Source organism: Eubalaena glacialis, chromosome 1 (genome assembly GCF_028564815.1).
Source record: "Eubalaena glacialis isolate mEubGla1 chromosome 1, mEubGla1.1.hap2.+ XY, whole genome shotgun sequence".
Classification (NCBI taxonomy): Eukaryota; Metazoa; Chordata; class Mammalia; order Artiodactyla; family Balaenidae; genus Eubalaena; species Eubalaena glacialis.
This window is the reverse complement of record NC_083716.1, coordinates 206,286,066-206,307,382: the sequence shown is the minus strand read 5'-3', so window position 1 is coordinate 206,307,382 and position 21,317 is coordinate 206,286,066. Positions and strand designations below refer to the sequence as shown.

The window sequence follows — 21,317 nt, the reverse complement described above, 5'->3', positions numbered from 1 at the left end:
GGACGTTAAACCTTAAGCCTTGGTCGCCATCTGTCATGTGAGCGAGACGAGAGGGTATTGGAAAGAGCTCTTTCTGTGTTGAGTTGGGCTTTTCTTGCTATTGATTTTGAGCCAGACACCGCACGTCTTTTAAAAGAAAGACGGTTGCCTTTAGTTTCAAGCGTAAATAATGGATATTGGCAGATGTCCTTTTAGAACCAGAGTAAAGATAATCTCCTAAACACTTAAAAGATTTCTGGGTCATTATAATAGCGGTGAACTCAGTTACCTGCCCACGAACCTTTTATTTAAACCTGCAGTTTCTGCGTCAGAAACTAACTTTTCATCAAGCTAGAATGGACCATAGGAATAAAATGAAATGGACTCTTCCAGTTTTGTTTTGTTTTATTTTATCTATTTCAATGATTATTTTTTCCTGACCTTCAAATCTTTGCTGTAGAATTGGAAGCTACAGCATGTTAATAGCATGTTAATGGTGGTGCAGTGACATTTGCGAAGAAATTGTGAAGGACATTTGGTGGGGATAAAGGGCAGGGATGAAGACACTTGATCATTTCAGCAGTTATTCCAGCTTTCTGTTTTTAAAATTAAGTAATGTTCAACAAGTCTCAGACATTCAGCAAACACATGCTGTATGAAAGACAGTGTTTTATTATTTTGCAGATTTTTATTCATATGATGAGGGGGGTCAGAAAGACAAAAATTTGAGTACTTTCAATCAGCCAGGCATCTCAGTTATGAGCTGTATGTACATTCGATCACTTAATCACTATAATAACCCTGTTGCATAATCTGAGGCTCAACTTTGCTTATGTAACAAGTGGAGATTCATACCTAGATCTACCTTACTTCAAAGTTACAGATCAGGTAACTTGTACCTACTTCAGAAATTACTGACCTTAAAGGTTGGATGATTAAAAAGCATTTTCCAGCGTTATTTCCTAATACTGGTTCCTACTACATACCTTGGACATCTAGAATAAGTTGTGAACCCTGCTTTAGTACTTTTGAACCAGTTATTCTCTCTGCTTGTAATTCCCGTCCTCCACAGAGCTGCTCATTAAGACCCTGAAAGCCCGTTACAAATCCACCTGTTTACTTAATGTAAGCCATGATAGGACTGGCCTTTCATCTCAAAGGTCTTTCCAGTTCAAAGGTTTAGTGGTTCTGAAATTGAAAATATGAGCCAAGGGGTGTTATTCTCTACTGCAAATGGTTAACATCTGTAGTCACAAAGAGTAGAAAAACTTGTTTCTTAAGATTTTTTACTTCAATACCCAAAATATGTTTAAACACCAATATAAGGAATGAGGCAGATGATATTATTTCATGTTTATTTTGATCTTTGTTTATATCATCCATACCAGTTTTTGAACCTCTTTAGTTACTATCCTGTTTAGTTGGTAAGAAATCTGAGTCATTAAAGTAATATTCACATTTAAAATAACTTCATAATTGAATGAACTAAATTATTCATGATTTCCAGTCATATTAGTTCAGATCTGCAGTGATCATATAATAGGAAACATTTGTATAGTACTTACTAAGTGTTAGATACCCGTCTAAATATTTTACCTATATTAACTTATCCTCACAGTAGCAGTGTGAGATGTTTTTAACAGATAAGCAACTGAAGCAGAGGATAAGTTAACATACCCAAGGTCATTCAGCTACTAAGTGGTGGAATTGGGTGTCAAACCCAGGCAATCCCAGAATCTGTACTCTAATATTTATTGAGCACCTACTGTGTACCAACCCTACAACTGGATGCTTTTATTATAATTAAGTCATTTATCTTTATAACTACCTTATGTAGAATGGAAGGTCAGCATTTAGTGACTTGTCGAAAGCCACAAGATAAGTAAATGGTATAGCCAGGATTTGAACTCACGCTTGCCTTTCTTCAAAGTCCATGTTCTTCTACTTTCCCTAAATAATCAAATCTTTAGTAAATACCTTCAATGGAACAGACACTGTGCTAAGTGCTAGAGATTTAGTCTCTGCTCTTAAGGAATACAGTCTGAAGAAGGAAAGAGACAACTGGGATAGTGTGTTAATGGGATAGCAGCATACAGAGAGAAGCATGCAGAAGGACTATGGGAACACAGAGACAGGGCAGTGAAATCTGCCTGGATGGGAAGGCTTGGGCCAGTCTTGGAAAAACAAATAGGAATTAGCCTGGCTAAAGAAAAGGGGAAGAGTTTGTTGTGGGCTGAATTGTGTTTCTCCAAAATTTGTAAGTTGAAGTCCTAGCCCCCATAACCTCAGAATGTGACTGTATTTGGAGATGGGGCCTTTAAAGAGGTAATTAAGTTAAAATGAGACCTTTAAGGTATGTTATAATTCATTCTGACTGGTATCCTTATAAGAAGAGGAACTTTGGACACAAAAAGACACCAGGGACGTGTGCATATAGGAAAAAAAAACCATGTGAGGACACATTGAGAAGGCAGCCATCTGCAAGCCTTAGGAGAAACCAATGTTGCTGACTCATTGATCGTGGACTTCTAGCCTCCAGAACTGTGAGAAAATAAACTTCTGTTGTTTAAGCTACCCAGTCTATGGTATTTTGTTATGGTGGCCCTAGCAAACTAATGGAGAGATGTTCTAGCAAAAGGAATGACATACAAAAAGCTTTTGAGCTGTGGCCGGGTGATTAGGTTTTATGGTAAAAAGTGTTGAGAGATGAAGCTGGAGACTAGGCAGGGGCCATATTTGGAGGAATTTGTATGAGACTCTAAGGGTTTTAAACTTTATCCTAAGGGGGATGGAATGGAGGGGGTTTGTAGCAGTGGGAAAACATTAGGTCTGCATTTTAGAAAGATACTCTGTGAGCCATGGGAGGATGGATTAAAGGGGGTAAGACTGGAGGCAAGAAGATCAATTAGGTGTCTTATTGTCACAGGAAGCTGAACTAAATATTTTCTCAGAATATTGAAATGTCAAACTAAAACAGAACCATTGTTAACATAAGGAAGATTTTAAAGGACACAACTAACCCTTAGGGCATACATAAGAAGATTTAGGAAGAATTTGTATATACCTATTTAGTACCTAGAGACTGACTTCATTTTGCTTTCCATAGATAAATAAAGCTTTACTCATGTATCACAGAATATTCAGTATTTTTCCACTCTATTTAATAGACACTTTTATGATGCTTATACTGTTCTAAGCCAAGTCCTCTGACAACTTTATGAAATACTCAATTATTACTCTATTACTCTATTTATTACTCTAAATACTCAATTATTACTCTACTCAATTATTATGTCCATTTTATACATAAAGATATTGTAGCATACAGAGATTAAGTAACTTGCCCATGGTCACATAGCTAATAAATGGTAGTATTAAGATTCAGATTCAAACAGGCTGTCTTCAGAGTCTATGCTTTTAGCCATTATACTATGCTGTTGCCATATATTATTTGTCAGAATCTTCAAGTACCTATGAAAAGAGAAGGAAGGAATACAGAAATAAATTGGGTATGTTTACCATGGGGAGTATATAGTTTACCAGAGGAGATAAGGAACAATTGCAAGGTTTTTTGAAAAAAGTGTTTCAGAGAAAAATGGAGAGTATTAGGAGACAACACTTACTTTGAGTTGGGGCCTCTGAGAGAGCTTGGTGGGAAAAGTGGCATTGACCTGGGGTGTGAAGAATGTCTAGACTTTGGGTACGTAGAACGGGGAGAGGACATTAAAGACGACATAGCATGAACAAAGTCATTGGTTTGGGAATTTCCTGGTGTGTCTAGGGAACTAGTAAACATAGTCCTTTGTTTTGGCTGGAATATATTATGTGGTTGGAGAAACCAGTTTGGGGGATGGTAGGTGGGGGGCAACAAATGTCTGAGAAAGAGCACTCTTAGGGGAGTGAGGGGCAAGGAAAATTGTGAGGTTTTTAAGCCAAATGATTGAGGTGTATACTAGAAGTAATTATCTTTTAGGAGAGGATCAGTAAAGTTCATCTAGTCCCAACTTAACAGGTAAGTCCTATTTTACTGTCTCACAAATCCCACACATCCCTCTTACTGTTTCTATTCACCTAGTTTATGCCTTTATTACAATAATTCAGGCATAACGTGGTAAAATTTCTTAATTATTTTTCTGTCTCTAATCTCTCCATTCCTGAAATTTGTCCTGTATTCTGACTCCAGATTTATTTTTCAAATGTCACTTTCCACTTAGAAACTTGTTCCCCCTCCTACACTGTTGGTGGGAATGTCAGCTGGTGCAGCCACTGTGGAAAACAGTATGGAGATTCCTCAGAAAACTAAAAATAGAATTACCATATCATTCAGCAATCCCACTCCTGGGTATATATCCGGACAAAACTATAATTCAAAAAGATACATGCACCCCTATGTTCATAACAGCACTATTCACAATAGCCAGGACATGGAACCAACCTAAATGTCCACTGACAGATGAATGGATAAAGAAGATGTGGTACATATATACAATGGAATATTACTCAGCCATAAAAAAGAATGAAATAATGCCATTTGCAGCAACATGGATGGAACTGGAGATTATCATACTAAGTGAATTAAGTCAGAAGGAGAAAGACAAATACCATATGATATCACTTATATGTAGAATTTAAATGATACAAATGAACCTACCTATTAAACAGAAGCAGAATCGGGGACATAGAGAACAGACTGGTGGTTGCCAAGGAGGAGGGAGGAGGGAGAGGGTTGGAGTGGGAGTTTGGGGTTAGCAGATGCAAACTGGTATATACAGAATGGGTAAACAACAAGGTCCTACTGAGTAGAACAGGGAACTATATTCATTATTCTGTAATAAACCATAATGGAAAAGAATATGAAAAAGAATGTACATATATGTATAATTGAGTCACTTTGCTGTACAGCAGTAATTAACACAACATTGTAATTGAACTATACTTCAATAAAAAATAAATTCAAAAAAAAAAAAAGACTTAGAACCCAGTTGTGACCAACTGACCAAACAATATTGTTTCATGGTAGAAAAAAAAAGTTTTAATCAAAAAAGAAAAAAAAAAGAGGGGCTTCCCTGGTGGCACAGTGGTTAAGAATCTGCCTGCCAATGCAGGGGACACAGATTCAAGCCCTAGTCAGGGAAGATCCCACATGCCATGGAGCAACTAAGCCCAGGTGCCACAACTACTGAGCCTGCACTCTAGAGTTCACGTGCCTCAACTACTGAAGCCCACGCACCTAGATCCCATGCTCCACAACAAGAGAAGCCACCACAGTGAGAAGCCCGTGCACTGCAATGAAGAGTAGCCCCTGCTCGCTGCACTAGAGAAAGCCCGCGTGCAGTAACGAAGACCCAACTCAGCCAAAAATAAATAAATAAATAAATTTATTCAAAAAAGAAAAGAAAGAAAGGAAGGAACTTGTATCCTGTGGAATCAAGTTCAGACTTCCTAATCTTTTTTTTTCTTTTTTTTAAAATAGATCTTTATTGGTGTATAATTGCTTCACAATACTGTGTTAGTTTCTGTTGCACAACAAAGCGAATCAGCCATATGCATATGCATGTCCCCATATCCCCTCCCATCCTCCCTATCCCACCCCTCTAGGTCATCGCAAAGCACCAAGCCGATCTCCCTGTGCTATGCTGCTGCTTCCCACCAGCCAACTATTTTACATTCGGTAGCGTGTATATGTCGATGCTACTCTGACTTCGCCTCAGCTTCGCCCTCCCACCCCATGTCCTCAAGTCCATTTTCTATGTCTGCCTCTTTATTCCTGCCCTGCAACTAGGTTCATCAATACCATTTTTTTTTTTTTTTAGATTCCATATATATGCGTTAGCATACGGTATTTGTTTTTCTCTTTCTGACTTACTTCACTCTGTATGACAGATTCTAGGTCCATCCACCTCACTACAAATAACTCAATTTCGTTTCTTTTTATGGCTGAGTAATATTCCATTGTATATATGTGCCACATCTTCTTTATCCATTCATTTGTCAGTGGACATTTAGGTTGGTTCCATGTCCTGGCTATTGTAAATAGTGCTGCAATGAACATTGTGGTGCATGTCTCTTTTTGAATTATGATTTTCTCAGGGTATGTGCCCAGTAGTGGCATTGCTGGGTCATATGGTAATTCTATTTTTAGTTTTTTAAGGAAACTCCATGCTGTTTTCCATAGTGGTTGTATCAATATACATTCCCACCAGCAGTGCAGGAGGGTTCCCTTTTCACCACACCCTTTCCAGCATTTATTGTTTCTAGATTTTTTGATAATAGCCATTCTGACTGGTGTGAGGTGATACCTCACTGTAGTTTTGATTTGCATTTCTCTAATGATTAGTGATGTTGAGCATCTTTTCATGTGCCTCTTGGCCATCTGTATGTCTTCCTTGGTGAAATGTCTATTTACGTCTTCTGCCCATTTTTTAACTGGATAGTTTGTTTTTTTGATTGAGCTCCATGAACTGTTTGTATATTTTGGAGGTTAATCCTTTGTCTGTTGTTTCATTTGCAAATAGTTTCTCCCATTCTGAAGGTTGTGTTTTTGTCTTGTTTATGGTTTCCTTTGCTGTGCAAAAGCTTTTAAGTTTCATTAAGTCCCATTTGTTTATTTTTGTTTTTATTTCCATTACTCTAGGAGGTGGGTCAAAAAAGATCTTGCTGTGGTTTATGTCCAAGAGTGTTTTTCCTATGTTTTCCTCTAAGAGTTTTATAGTATGTGGTCTTACATTTAAGTCTTTAATTCATTTGGAGTTTATTTTTGTATATGGTGTTAGGTAATGTTCTAATTTCATTCTTTTACCTGTAGCTGTCCAGTTTTCCCAGCATCACTTATTGAAGAGGCTGTCTTTTCTCCATTGTATGTTCTTGCCTCCTTGTTTGTAAATTAGGTGCCCATATGTGCGTGTGTTTATCTCTGGGAATTCTATCCTGTACCATTGATCTATATTTCTGTTTTTGTGCCAGTACCATACTGTCTTGATTACTGTAGCTTTGTGGTATAGTTTAAAGTCAGGGCACCTGATTCCTCCAACTCTGTTTTTCTTTCTCAACCTTGCTTTGGCTATTTGGGCAGACTTCCTAATCTTAATTAGCCAAATTTAAAGCTCCAAGTATCTTCCCCATAATCATTCCCACTTAAGTTGGTCTGTACACTGCTGTCAAATTGGCTCTGCCTGCTGTTTGCTTTGGGGCCTCTTTTTCTTTCTATGTCCTTTACCTACTGGATACCCCCATTCTCACTATTGAAATCTTTCCATCCTTAAGGAGCCCTGTATTAAATCTTACTCCTGTGTGAAGCCAGGCTACTTCAGCTAGAAAAGAACTCTCCTCCCACTGACTATCTGTACAACAGTTCTGTTCTAATACTCATTAGTTACTTATTTCTTATCTGGTGGTAGTCTCTTATATTCTTACATTTCTTTGATCATTAGATCTTAGATCTAATCTAGATCATGGAGATCATTGGAACTTTCCCCATCAGATTTTAGATTTCTTAGATCTTCATCTTCCCTTAAGACAGAGACTGTTGTCTATTACTTTTTATCTCTTTCCAGTACTTTTAGTTTAATTCAAGAGGCATTTATTGAAAACTGTCCTGTAAGCAGGTAGTTGACTGGTTGTTAATTGAGATCATTTATTGAAATTTCTTTTGGGGGGGTGTGGTGGGATGAACTGGGAGATTGGGATTGACATATATACACTAATATGTATAAAATAGGTAACTCATAAGAACCTGCTGTATAAAAAAAATTAATTTAATTTAATTTAAAAAAAAGAAATTTCTTTTATAACTGGCTTCTTAATATGTAATGTTCTGACTTTATTGCTAGCTTTACTACTGACTCATGTAACCTTGGGGACATTCTGATTAACTGCACCCTGTATTATGGTTTATTCATGCTAGAAAATGAGCACACAAAGTCTACTCGTGGTATAGAAGTGGAACTAATTCATGTTGTAAAGATCATTGAGGTCTTTGAAGCTTATCCATATATCTCTGTCAGTTTGCCAAACTGTGAGTTCTTTCTTTTTAGAAAGGTTTCTGACAAGTCATGAAGAAGGAAGGAATAGTTCAAATAAAATAGGGTCTAATTTAAGAGTGTCACACTATGTTGTTTAACAATGGAGTTGATAGTTATACATGTTAATGGTGAAAGAATTCACCCACCAGTTCAGTTAATAGTTCATTTCAACAACAAATATTTATTGAGTTCCTTGAGCTCCTGCCATTGTATTTCCATTCTGATCAGCAAGGAGGAGGAAAGGGAGAAGATAGCACCTTCCCCCTTCCTGCCTGGAAGAGGACTTCCAGGAAGTAAATTGTAATATATGTTGGGAAAGAAACATTAGATGCGGAGTTAGAAAATAAAGGTGGTAGGGGAGGCTACTTCAGATCAGGTGGACTGGTAACGTCTCCCAGAGGGTGACTTTTCAGCTGAGACCTGAAGGGTGAGAAGTAGTTACCATATAAATTACAAGAGAGGAGAGTATTCTGGGTACAGTGAACAGTTGCAAAGGCCCAAGATAGGAGAGAGTGTGATGAGGAAGTGGAAAGAAATGACAGAAGGCCTGTGACTGAGTATGAGCAAGGAGGAGAGTGGTACAAGATGAGGGAGAAGAAGTAGTCAGGGGCCAGATGGGGCTGAACCTTGGAGACTGATTTGAAGTGTGGATTTTATTCTGTATATTATGAACACCTTGAATTTTTTTAAAAGGAGTTTAGTTTTAAAAACTTTATTCTTGTTGCCTTATGGAGAATAGAGAGGAGATTAAGCATGGAGTCTGTTAGGTTTTTCATATTCTAAGAGATGATGATGGCTTGAATTAGGGTGGTAGAAGAGGGGATGAAGAGAAGTGGGTGTGTTTGAGATGTATATTGGTGTTAGACTATACAGGATTTGATAATGGATTGAATGTGGCAAGGTGAGAGAAAGGAGGCATCTGCTATTCAGTGGATCAGTTCAAGGGATCATAATCAGCCTGTGAGAGATTTGAGTGGAACTCAGGAAGAAGTCTGGTCTGAAGAGCCTGATTGGGAGTTATTAACACGAAAGAAGTGGTTAATCTGTGGTCGTGAATGGTTTGCACAAAGGTACATGAAAAACAAGTACATGGTCACAACTGGAACTCTGGGATCAACAACATTTAAGGATCAAGGGGAGGGAGCTGGGTGATCCAATGGAGGGATTTGAGAAAGAGCATTCATTGTAAGATGTAGGCTCCAGGAGAGCCACAGGAGGAAAGTTGAAGTAGGGAATGGTCAGTAATATTGAACCAGGGGTGACCTAAGATAACAACTAAGAAGGTATGATTGGATTGGTTAGCAGGGACTATTGGTCACTGAGGGGAAAGTGGTTTCAGGAAAAATCAGATCACAGTGAGGCTGAAGGATGAATGAGAGATGAGGAGAAGGGCATGAGAGTAATACTCTGTGAAGAAACTTGGCTGAGGAAAGCAGCTAGAGGGGAACCCAGAGTCTTGGGGAAGGGAGATTTTTAAATTTTTATTTTATCTGTTTTTAATAAAATGGAAGACTTTGGACATGATAATAGGCCAAGGAAGAGGGTGAAGCTAGTGGAGTATAGGGATAACCAGTAGAGCAAAGTTTAGAGAAGGCAGGAGTAGAGACTTACAAGTAACGTACATTTCATTATTTTTTAACTGGATGGACATATACACATGGTAGGAAAATTGGAAGGAAATAATGAAAAATAACTTTCTTTCCCCCTTCTGTCTTCCAGCCACGCAGTTCCTCTTCTTAGAGGATTGCTAATTTCCACTGCCCTCAATAAGTGTATAAATGTATGACTGAGATTATGTTTGTACTTAATTCTCAGAGTTTGGAGAGCAATCTAGCTATAGATTATGTGGGTTTATTGGTGGGAGGAATGAGAGAAAGAGAGATGGAGAACAGATAGGGGTTCAGAGAAGAGTGAGAAAGGTGTGGTATGGAATTGTCTCAGAAAAGAAGGGCATTGAAGAGGATAACGGAGGGCATGTCTATGGGGTGACGCCCATGAGTGAAGAATTTTCAGCAGCCCCTCTCCACATGGTTTTGTGACCTTTTCAGGAGAACTTAACTACTTTATATTTAAAATGTGTGTCAACTTAGAGAATGGCTTTCTCAAAAATTCATCACTTGTGTAAAGTAAGTACATGTTTGGGGTCCAAGTGCCAGAACTCTGCTTTCAGCTCTTAATTGCTTTCAGTCATAGGCATGTTGCGTAGTGCTTTGGGGTTATTCAGACCAGTGGTATAAATCAAAACAAAAGGAAGCTTGTTGGTTAAGAAAGAGCACTCTCTGTCTGAAGGCAGAAAGGAAGAGGAGACTGGAAACCAACTACAATGTCTCCGAGGTGGCACTACTGTTCCTAAAGCCTTTAACAACCTAAAAAGAAATTTTCTTTTCAACCATTCTCTTTTTAGCTAGTACTAGGCTAAACCGCTGAGTGTGACTTTGTTTTATTTTCAGTCACAAAATTGAAAGATTACAAATGAGACATATTATTGATTGTGAGTTCCTTAAAGAAGATATTTGGTCATTTCTTATTTGGTATGGGGCTTATTTTAAATGCATTCATAAACAGCTGTAAATGCTCTTTGTGGAAAACATGATAAAACTAAGCAGTGAGCCAAAGGTTCAGGTTTAGCTTTCTGACAAAACTGACTACTCATTCTCTTTAGTTATTACAAGAAAAGTGGGTACTGTGTCACTGCTATAACAATGATATATCACCCTTTTATCAGCAAACTCTTATACAGAGTTTTTCATAAAGCAAATACAGTGCTTTCTTTCAAATATTCAATCTTAACTTGATTTTGTTTTTCAAGGCAATTCATTTAGTTGATGCTGGACTGAAGTGTATTAATAATCAATTTTGTTCATTCAGTTACTTCTGTAATTCAGTGTGTTGACATTTTTAATCATTAAGCTTATAGTTGGGCATGTATTGCGAGCCTACTGTATGTCAGTTGCTTTAAGGTTTGGGGCATACAAAAATAAGATACCTTCTTTCAAGGAGCTCATAGTGTAATGAGGAAAAACTTGAGCATACAGTCTTCTGGGAGCATCCAAGTAGGGGAGTCAGTAAATACTGATTAAGGAGCAAAATCACAATAAAAAATTTTAAGATTTCCTAAACCATTTTCTCCATGTTTCCACTGTATTTCTCTATAGTGATTAACAGTAAAATCCTCACAAAAGAGACGAGGACCTATACTTTTCTTAGGAGGCAGTAAAGAAAGGACAGAGCATATTCATAGCCAGCCTAGAGAAAAGACCACCAGATGAGAAAGGCACTTGGTAACAGTGCCAAAGGAAGAGAAGCAAGCCAGCTGAATCCCCAGTGCTGGAGGGATGAAAGAAAAGGTACTTGAGGAACTAGCCAAGGGTCAAAAAACAGGTCCTAGGGTTCCGTCTCAAGCAGACAACTTCTGGGTTCTCTGATAATCTGGTTTCTCAGCCAACAGCAGGTTAGAAAAGGGAGAGGCACCCTGGCAACAAAGGTTGATAGCCTCACAGTGAGGCAGAAAAGAAAATTAGAAGTGGACTTAAGTCTCCAAGAAATTAGCAATTTGAGATCATTTAGTGTGGGGAGAAAGAACTCTTTAAAAGCTTATAATCCTGGAGCATATCGCCATAGTCACCATAATACAGTAATTGCTAGTCATAGTTGTGCTCCTGAGTCATCAACTTCTTTTTTTATTCCATGCTATCTAAGGACTTTTTCCCCCTTCCCATGGCAGTCTGTTGGACCTTTCTCATTACCATGTCTTAACTTTAAGGAGAAAACATCTTACTATCAATGTTTCTAAAATAAAATGGGTATGGGGTGGGAGGATTGGGTACAAGTTTCCCCTGCTATCAGAAAGTAGAACGTTCCTATGAAACCTTTTGGAAAGCCGGTATAAAGCGAAGTAATTACCTTAGGACACATCTTACTAACAGCTGCACAAAATAAGTCAGGATAAAGCACAGATGGTCACAGACACGGTTCAAGGCTATAGAGGCTTGATGCTGAGATGCTGAGCATAGTTCCCTGGGAAGGAGCCTGGTGGTGCCCCTCTCACTGCTCAGGGTGCCCACTGCCTCTATAACACTTCTCTGCAAAACATGCCTTTTTTCATTTTTTTAGTTAGAGAAAACAGGTACTAATGTAGGTCTTTCATAAAAGCAAAGTGGCCTAAAGTCAACTTTCAAAAAGCGGGGGATACAGGTATTAAACGTTTTGTGGTTTTTTGCCACACTGTTGTCAAACGCGTTTCTAGGGGATTTTCTAGGGGATGTTTTCAACTTCAATGTAGCTGATGCGCTTAACTGATATAGCCCTGCTTGTATGCTCACATTTCTTACTGAAACCCATGAGAGGCCTATGCAGATCTTTGTAAATTGGGTTAAGAAAGCCTTCAGTTTTCAGATGCTCTAACCGTCTTCTGTTTCTCATGTGGCTCCATTTTCTCCCTACTGCAGATTCCAAGGATGTAACTTGACTACAGATTGATTCATTCATTTAACAGATGTTTATTGAATGCCTGGCATTTGCTAGGTATTGAGATATAGGTGGACTTAATTTTTTGGAATAAGGATTTATTTTGATCTATAGTCCACTTATTATTTTTAGCAGCTCTGAACAAGTAACAGATTGATTGATTCCTGAATTTCATTGGCAAACCAAAATCTTCCACTACATGTCAATTCTCCCTCAAAAGGTAACCTTATCTTGAAGTCCTGGAGTTGACTGTGACAACTGATTTGGAAAACAGTGAGTCTTATGTCTAAACCATAGTATAATTTGAATGTCTCTTGCCTAGTAGAATTATATCACTAACATGGTTATATGTCTTAGATATGAAGAATTCTAGAATCATTCTAGAATTATATATGTTTATAATAAATATTCTATCCTGACCATCACTCACCCCCATTTTAAGTTACACCCTGTTCCTGGTCATATAAGATTGCACATCCTGGTGCCACTGATTACTTCATTGATCTGAAGAGCTATCTTGCCTACAGTTTTTTTTTTGGCAGCTTTTGGAAACTTTTACTTCTAAAGGCTTTAAGTATTTTAAGTTTAAAATAACTGAAGGAGGGCTTCCCTGGTGGCGCAGTGGTTGAGAATCTGCCTGCCAGTGCAGGGGACACGGGTTCGAGCCCTGGTCTGGGAAGATCCCACATGCCGCGGAGCAACTAGGCCCGTGAGCCACAACTGCTGAGCCTGCGCGTCTGGAGCCTGTACTCCGCAACAAGAGAGGCCACGATAGTAAGAGGCCCGCGCACCGCGATGAAGAGTGGCCCCTGCTCGCCGCAACTAGAGGAAGCCCTCGCACAGAGACAAAGACCCAACACAGCCATAAATAATAAATAAATAATAATTCAAAAAAAAAAATAACTGAAGGATTTAGAATCATCTTAAGCCACCAAAAGCAAGTTTATGTTTGATTGTTAGAGGAGACAGAAATGAGGACACAAAAGAATCTAAAAAAGAGAGGATATATTTATGTGTATAACAGATTCACTTTGCTGTACACCTGAAACTAACACAACATTGTAAATCAACTATACTCCAATAAAAATTTAAAGAAAAAAATGAGGACACGGATTTTGAACTTCTTCTTGAATTTCTGTTTTTAAAATTTGAATTTACCTTACTGCTCTGTGAAAGTGCTGTTTCAGGGCATCTTCTTGGCTATTTGATTTGAAGCTAAGTCTGGAAGAACAGATTATACAGAAGTATTCTTAAGTCTGCCAGCATGGTTATATCTGTTTGGTTTATTTCTTAACCTTCGTGAAGTGTTTGTAGGTTTTCAGGTGATGGTGTCTTTTGATTTACTCTACTACCTAAACTTTACCAGTCAGCGTTGAAAGAAAATGCTTTCTGATTTGTTGTGGAAGGATTTATTTGGTTCTAGAAGTATAGTACATATTTTAGTACCCACATAATCTATTATGTAAAATGCCTCTGCTCAAGATGTTTCCCCCCATTTTTGGTTAAGAGAATAGGAAATCCACAAACTTTATAATGCCATTTACTCTGCATTATCCATTTTTGAAGACCTATAATTGTTTTTTTTTCTTTTTTTAACCATTACTTTAGTCAAAAGGACATAATTTTCTATGTTTAAAAAAAGATTTAAAATATAATAGCTATGATGACTTTATTAATATCCTGGAATATAAATTCCTGATAGCAACCACTCTTGTGAATATTTTAATGTCTATACCCAAATGTCATCTGAGTATCCAGACAGACCCTTTAAGAACTAAACAGTTGGCTTGAACCTTCAGTTTCATGTTATGGAGAAGCCAAAAACCCTCCCTAAGATTTCTGCAAATTCCTAGTGTTCTGTGGCCTCTGAGTTACTGCCATCTGGATGGGATTTCTTCCCCTTGCCTTCTCTCTCCCTCTCCAGAGGGGAAAAAACAAACAATTGTTTCCCTAGTCTTATGCAGAGCATCTTTGCCTTCCTTTGATGCTGCAAGACCTTACCTTCCACCATAAGTGCCTTTTCCATGTATTTTCCTGAACAAAAAGCATTTCTTTCCTAAGAGGAGCTCCACTGTTGATGTTAAAAAGATGAAATGTGTGCCTTGTTAGGTGTAATTTGATAATAATAACCCTTACAAAAAAAAATAATAATAACCCTTACAGTAACTTATTTTCTCCATTTACCAAACTTTCAAAAATTTCAGTAATTCACACTAAACTCAGTCTCCATTCTTTAAAGAAGTTATAAGAAAACCCTATGCTGAAAAAGCTTTTGCAGTGTTAGAATTGATTATACTATATAACATTGTGTAGCTCTTTTGCCAGGTGGTTCAGAGAAGATAGTGCTCTCTTAAAAGGATACAGAATTTCAGATAGAGTTCAAGTATGGAGTTGATCTTTCTCTTAGAGAACTAAATCAAGACTATTTTGTGAATGTGTGCAAGAAGTCTACCCTTTTGAGGTTTGCATTTAGTAATTTTGAGCTATTTTCTATCCGATTTTCTTTGACTAAACTACATATGACGTCACTAAATTATTTTTGACTGCCAAATAATAATTTGCCATGGTTTTCACATTTCTAAGCCAATCATGATCTTTTACAGAAACAAGTTTGAAAAAAATGGGTTATGGGAAAAAGGGATAAAACTAGAGATGTATAACTAGTAGACAATGCTGGTTTTAGGATTTTTATATATCTACTATCTATTTTGATACTCACTGTCACTGGGAAATCATGCAAAAGTTGGAATTCCTGTCTAGAAGTAGAATTTTGAAAATATGATGTTGATACTATTATACTTATTCAGTTACTTGTTGCATTTTCTTTAAGAGTTTTGTGTCATTGTTTTCTTCTGTGGTGCAAAAATACTGTGATTTAGGGTATAGACAAGAGGTCAGCAAACTATAGCCAGTGGGCCAAATCCAGCCAGTTCTATAAGCTAAGAATGGGTTTTCCCTTTTTAAAGGGTTAAAAACAATAACAACAACAAAGATAATAGATGACCGAAGGCTTACATACTACCCAGCTTTTTACAAAAAAGTTTAGATTCTTGAGTTTTAAAGTGGATGAACAATTGTTAGAAAGTCACTGATGGAAAAAATTGGTGGTTATATAATTGTATATTCTGAATACTGTGTAATTCACTACAAAGTGAGTTACATTAAAAAGATGGCATAGATTGACAATATGTTGGCATGGAAAGATAAATGAGTAGGCTACTAAACGCATATCAACAGTCTATCTCCCAGTGAAGGATGGTAAAAGATTACAAGGAGTTTTTATTTGATTGTTCATATTTATCTACTGCCTGAATTTTTTTTGAATGAACATATGACTTTATGTATAATGAAAAACAAAGGTACACACATGCATATGTGTGTGTTGTATTTGTGTGTTTTAAAGAAAAAGAGAGAAACCTAATGGAAATTTCAGTGTCACTTGCGGCAGATTTTCATCAGATGATAAATAAGTTTGTTTAAGGAATGTAACTTATTATGTACCACTTTTAAACTGTTGTCATCTTTGAACTTTAAACATTTTTCCCTTCAAAACTTTTACCAGATAACCAAACACATGAAGATGTCAACATTGAGGCTTAATCTCACTTGTATTTTTTTTTTAACCATTTCTTTAGTTGAAATCTAATTACACTGCTTTAGAGCAGCTAGGTAGTAATATAAAAGCAACATGGCCTTTTAAGAAATTGTCAGGAACTGTGCCCCACATAGTTTACATTGCAGAGATTGCTAGTTCTGCATACATTGTCTCCAGAAAATGTTTTCATGTCCAGGCACATGTTCAGACATTAAGGATTGAAGAGTTGCAGTAATAATTATATGATAAGTAGTCTGTCAAAAGAACAGTCGGATTTCATAGATTTTTAAAAATTTTCCCTTTTATCCCCATACCTTGCTCCAAATTCCCCTACTCTCCGCGCCCCAAGGCAAGCATTTTAATGTATTTATAACACAGAAAAAATTTAATTTATGTAAATTGCATTGTGGTGTCTCTCTCCTTTTGCTTCCTGCTTTATTCACTCAGCACTGTATTTCTAGTGCTGTGTTGTTCCATGGTATGTATCCACATTTTACCTATTACTCTCGAGGGAGTAGGCCCTCAGCTTACTACCACAAATAGCAATGCAGGAAACAATCTCACACCTGTCTCTTTATGGGCTGATGTGAGAATTTCTTTGAGATAGATACACCTGGGAGCAGAATTGCTGGATCAAACGGTACGTACATGTGTACTTAACTTGACAACATAGTTTCCATGGTTCTTTTGAATGGCTGCACTAGTCTGCATTCCCATCATGGGCTTTTTATTTGGGTAAATTTTTGTAAGAGTTTCTCTACGGCCAGTAGTTAGTGACAAGAAAGGATTACCTTAGGTAAGAATAATTGTTAGAACTCCTGAATTATTGTTAGGTGGCAAACGCAGATGAGATATAGAGCCATGCTTTTTATAAAAGCATGTTCTTTTTGAGAGCTAGAGCTGTTGACAATGTGGAAGCGTAGGAACTGATCTGAATCCTATCTTCTAAGTCTGCGTCCCGTGACCAGGTACCATGAAATGGTGTTGTTTGTATTTTATAATGCTACATCCTTATCTATTTAACTTTTAAATTATATTAAGCACATAAGTAATGCTTACTGTTTACAAAATACTATTATATATGCTTTATAAGTATTAACTCATTTAAGCCACATAAAATAGGTACTATTATTGTTCCCATTTTATAAATGAGGAAACTGAGGCACAGAGAGATTGTTTTAATATTACCAATTGGTGAATGTAGATAACTAATGAAAAGTCTGTGAAAATAAATGGGTTATGTAGTACATGTTATTTCATAGTCCATTATAAATACAAAGGTGCTATTTAACTTTTCTGACTTTAACTTTTGAATACCAATATGTGTAACTCATTGAAATGCCAAATGGGAAAAGGAAACATATTTACTAACATGTTTAATATTATACTTCCAAGAATTTGAAAACAAAATCCACAGATAGTGATAACCTTTATTAGGTGCCATAGTTGTTACTCTAGCACACTGGGTGTGTAAATTTTCCAGATGGGTAAAACTTAATTATTTAAACACCATAAAATATTATCTTTTAACATTTTCTTTTATATCCTGCTTTCCTAACTTCTTAAAGAGTAGGTATGAAAGCATGATTTAATGTTTTCCTCGTGATTGGGGTCATATTTTAATAATTGTCACCGTACTTTGATGAGGACATAGATGTAAAATATGAAACAGAAGGCTTCTAGTAATGACTAGACCTGGCTTTTGTGAAAAGGTACCTAATATTCTTTTTCTTTTGGATTATTTGCCTAATTTTAGAAAAGGTAAAGTACAGAATATACAATCACAGTTGTATAATGTGGCTGCTGTAAAATTAATCATCAACTCACAGATGGTTCCTTGCCTAGAAAACCTTCTTCAGTGTTGCTGTGGTAGTTTTAGCTCCTAGTGATTTGAAGACCCTGATGAATCAGATACTTATTAGCAGTGACCCATTCTGTTGCTATTTACTGTTTGTTGAGGAAGTATAGAGAAACAGTATCCCTTTCCACTGCAATAGTTCAGACTGGCTTACTGGAATATAAATTCATTATCTTTGCAAACAAGACAGCAGACTAATTTTTTCTTCAAACCTTCTTTAATATTTGGCTTGAAACCAAATGCCAAGCACAAGCAACATCTAAAATTATGTCTCCAGGGCTTCCCTGGTGGGGCAGTGGTTAAGAATCCACCTGCCAATGCAGGGGACAAGGGTTTGAGCCCTGGTCCGGGAAGATCCCACATGCCACGGAGCAACTAAGACCGTGCGCCACAACTACTGAGCCTGCGCTCTAGAGCCCGACTGCCACAACTACTGAGCCTGCGTGCTGCAACTACTGAAGCCCGCGCACCTAGAGCCCGTGCTCCGCAACATGAGAAGCCACTGTGATGAGAAGCCTGCGCACCGCAACAAAGGGTAGCCCCTGCTCGCTGCAACTAGAGAAAGCACATGCGCAGCAACAAAGACCCAATGCAGCCAAAAATAAATAAATAATTTTTAAAAAATAATAAAATAAAATTACGTCTCGGGACTTCCCTGGTGGTTCAGTGGCTAAGACTCTGTACTCCCAATGCAGGGGGCCCGGTTTTAATCCTTGGTCGGGAAGTTAGATCCCACATGCCGCAACTAAGAGTTCACATGCCACAACTAAAGATCCTGCGTGCCGCAATGAAGCTCCCAAGTGCCTCAACTAAGAGACCTGGTGTAGCCAAATAAATAAATAAATAAATAAATAAATATTGGAAAATAAATAAATAAATAAATAAAATTACATCTCTAAATGTATAGGATAGAAAGGCCTGTGCTTGCATGGTAGATTTACTTTCTTATAAATCGTTTGCAACACAAAATTGTCTGCTTAAAACTTGTAACTTATGAAAGCTTCTGGATAGGGAGAAAGTATGCTACAGAGTAAGGGGTTCAGCTCTGCTGATCACCAATAGATGGTCATTTTCAAGTCAGACATTATTGTTATTTATAGCATGTTTGTTTATACATGTATAGTTTTGAGGTATCTTATAAGTATTAATATAAATATTATAAATATTACAAACCCCTTTTGTCTCTTTTTTAAAAATTAATTAATTTATTTATTTTTGATTTTTTTGGCTGTGTTGGGTCTTCGTTACTGTGCCCGGGCTTTCTCTAGTTGCAGAGAGCGGGGGCTACTCTTTGTTGCGGTGCACGGACTTCTCATTGCAGTGGCTTCTCTTGTAGCGGAGCACAGGCTCTAGGCACGCGGGCTTCAGTAGTTGTGGTTCGCAGGCTCTAGAGCGCTAGTTGTGGCTCGCAGGCTCTAGAGCACAGGCTCAGTAGTTGTGGCTCACGGACTTAGTTGCTCTGCAGCATGTGGGATCTTCCCAGACCAGGGCTCGAACCTGTGTCCCCTGCATTGGCAGGTGGATTCTCAACCACTGTGCCACCAGGGAAGCCCCCCATTTTGTCTCTGAAAGCAGTACTAGTGATAGATGGATGAACACTAAAATAGAAATAGTGTAAAAAATTGAAAGTGAGGGAATTATACATATTAAATATATGACTGGACAATAAGAATGATTACGAAGGACAGTCCCAGGATGTGTGAGAAAATATGTGCCTGTGCAGTTGAGAGTCAGCCAAAGGTGAAGAAATACGCATGTCTGAAATGGTTTCAGCAGAGGATCATCGCTAAAATGGGATGCCTATTTAGTCAAAGATTTGAAATTCAGGTTAAAGTTGGAGTTCAAGAACTTAAAGACTGAGCGTGGTGAGTGAAAGCGGTGCCGTGGAAACTTATCAAAAGCCACAGACGTACCATGGGTTCAAGGCCTTTTCTAATCTGCAGGTGAAACTCTGGTGTGGATTCCTTAGCTGCCAGAGGTTGCCTCCCTTCTGTTGGTGGAGATTGTGGCAGGGAGGGGTTGCCTGCCTCGGTAAATGTTCATTGTAAACAAAACAGGACACTTATTTTTTTTAATGCCAAAAATATACCAGCTCGGAGGAAATGCAGACCCCATAAACCTAAATTTCACTCATGGTTTTGGACTTTTAGACTAATGGATTTCTTTTAGACTAACGGCTTTAACAGCCTTTTGGAATTTGTCCTGCTTGTAAGTAGAGCTGCCTCCATGTATTTTATATTCTGAAAACCCTACTGGTCATTAAATTGAATGATACAAAAAAAGAGGGATCAAATATTTGCTAGAACCAAATAGCCCCTCAGGGTGAACTTTACAGTTGCTGGTAGAGTAGCTGTGCCGGATGTAGTGTACTGTGGCTCACCCACGAAGCTGGCCTTGGTGTTGGTGTGTGGACTCTGCCTTTGTAAGATCTGCTGCTCACTATCCAGGTTGGATTTCGGGGGTGACACCCCCCTGCCACGCTTTTTTTCAGCTTTTAGCACTGAAGCCATTGTATAGTCTTTTTTTTTGTGGTTCAATATCTGACTTTAAAATTATTGTGTTTTTTTTTGTAAATTTTATCTTTGATGTAGCCAGATACATTAAAAATTAGTGAGTCTCTGTCTTTGTTGAAAATCTATTATTTAATATAGGAAACATGGTCCATTTATTTTATGTTTTAAGTTATACACTTAATCTTTTGTCTGGATGAAGGTTGACACTGTCTACAAGAGCTGCTGCTGGAGTTGGTGATTGGCACTGTTCCCACTTCTGCATTCAGATCAGCAGCCAACATGTATTTTAAATTAATCCCCAAAGTATTATTTGTACAATAAAAATTTTAAATATATTTTTCCAATTTAAATGTTTGTCACATCATTATATTTACTGTAATTCTAGGCTCTGCACTCTTGTCAAAGTGAAGTGTCCCTGAATTGTTTTAGCCTTTTCTATAAGTCTGTTTTGGCCAGAGTATCCCGTTTTAAGGAAGTAGCAAGATTTTTTTAAGGCACAGGGCCTATATTTAGGCCCTCACTGTTGACCATTTTAGTTTCCATGGCTAGGCTAAACTATCTAAGTCATCAGCATGTTGTATTCTGCCAGCAATGTTTATATCAATGACATGTTTTGTTTGTTCTTTTTAAGTCTCATTCTTATTAAAATAAGTCACTTAGCTGGTTTACTTTATTTTTTCCTAAATGTGCAAGAATTACAAAGGCTGGCTTCTTGTTAAATAACGCATGCTTGGTTGACTGTTTTATTTAAAAAAAGCCGTGAAGTTGTTCCTAAAAAGAGTGAATAAAGATCCAGCATAGCAAGTAGATGATACTCAAGGAGTTACTAAGAATAAGTGTGTACAAACTAGGAAATGCACTGAATATGTGTTGCTTGTGCTTGC

At 37.6% G+C, this 21,317-nt stretch overlaps 1 protein-coding gene across 1 annotated transcript in view; it reads left to right on the top strand.

Moving 5' to 3' along the window:
- Positions 1 to 21,317, top strand: part of TRAK2 (trafficking kinesin protein 2) — a 63,081-nt gene that overhangs the window by 1,364 nt on the left and 40,400 nt on the right. The window lies entirely within an intron of this gene.